The 1,681-nt window shown below is 36.9% G+C and overlaps 1 non-coding gene across 1 annotated transcript; it reads left to right on the top strand.

The window, feature by feature from the left end:
* The first annotated feature begins 270 nt into the window (after positions 1-270).
* TRNAF-GAA lies at positions 271-343 on the top strand. Its single transcript has one exon. It is a non-coding gene; the product is annotated as a tRNA-Phe (tRNA).
* The last annotated feature ends 1,338 nt before the right edge of the window (positions 344-1,681 follow it).

Consider the following 1,681-nt stretch of genomic DNA (forward strand, 5'->3'; position numbering starts at 1 on the left):
GTCGTGGACGTTTGGGACGTCCATTCTTAAGCTTCCAGTATCTGAATTATTTCATATTTCCTTCCACATACTCCTTATTGTGTCTATTTTCTGAAACCATAAGATTTTCTAGGAGAATCGGTCTGAAATGGGGCTAAAATTGAGAAAACCCGAGAAAAGGTAAAATTTTGAGTTGACTTGGATAGTTTAGTTGAACTGGCCATATCATCGTTCTCTTCCTCTGTACAGGAAGAAAATATCTTTACTGATGAATTTTGATTTCTAATGATTGCGGGGATAGCTCAGTTGGGAGAGCATCAGATTGAAGATCTAAAGGTCATGTGTTCGATTCATGTTCACCGCATGTGGTTTGCGTTGCACAATTTAGTTGAGTTCTTTTGATGTAGATGATGATAATAAGAATCACGTTAAGCATATTTGTGATCAATGAAATTAATCTCTCAAGTTGAGACGATCCCCCTTATAGAAATCTAAAAATTAATCTCTCAAGTTGAGACGATCCCCCTTTTATAGAAATCTAAGCATATCTTTGTCATTTCGATCCCCCCTTATAGAAATGGTAGATTGCATCTCAGTAATTCAATCAAGCCATGATCAAGTTTCTAGCTTTATCAGAAGGTGTTAATTTCTTTAATACAAGGGTTCTTGCTTCTACAAAAGCTTGGCTCGTTGGGCTGAAGATTACGGTTGGTCTATCATCCTCCAACGGGATCTTCTATCCTCATGACTTGCTCTAATGCGGTCGTTCTTCTAACACATCACGTCCAGTTGTCGAGATTGGTAATGTAAGTTTGTAATCCATCCATTGAGGTTCTTGGAATGATTCTATAGCTTATCATTTGCGGTCGTTCTTCTAACACAGATGACACGTCCAGTTGTCGAGATTGGTAATGTAAGTTTGTAACCCATCCATTGAGGTTCTTGGAATGATTCTATAGCTTATCATTTCCAATTTTGTATAAGAAGGTGTTAATTTCTTTAATACAAGGGTTCTTGCTTCTACAAAAGCTTGGCTCGTTGGGCTGAAGATTACGGTTGGTCTATCATCCTCCAACGGGATCTTCTATCCTCATGACTTGCTCTAATGCGGTCGTTCTTCTAACACAGATGACACGTCCCGTTGTCGAGATTGGTAATGTAAGTTTGTAACCCATCCATTGAGGTTCTTGGAATGATTCTATAGCTTATCATTTCCATGTTGGGAGTAGGATCATGGGTCTTGGGCGAAGGAATCCTTTATTTACTGCCCTTCGAGTTGAAGNGAAGGAAGTGTCATAAGGCTAATTTTTTTTCACTTTTTTTTATCTATTTTATTGATTTTTTTTAGTGATTTTATTTGATTTTATTTCAATTTGGTCAAACTCACTCATGTGCTCATCTCAATCATTTCAGTCTTGTTGGCGTTCAATAAGAGAGACCTTGGAAATAACCTGTAACTATTCAGCTCGATTATCACATTAACAATTTGAATCAAATAAAGTGGCATTAACCATTTGAATCACCTCAACCCCACTTGTTGAACTTGACCAAATGTCTATAACATAACACTAACAGAGGTACAAAGTAACACAAACAAAGGTACAAAGTAACACTAACAAAGGTACAAAGTTCATAAAAGTCTTTTTAATCTAAAATACCATTGAACTTGACCATTATAGTGCCTCTCAAACGTAGGTAAAGT

Source organism: Cucurbita moschata, unplaced genomic scaffold (genome assembly GCF_002738365.1).
Source record: "Cucurbita moschata cultivar Rifu unplaced genomic scaffold, Cmos_1.0 Cmo_Scf00372, whole genome shotgun sequence".
Classification (NCBI taxonomy): Eukaryota; Viridiplantae; Streptophyta; class Magnoliopsida; order Cucurbitales; family Cucurbitaceae; genus Cucurbita; species Cucurbita moschata.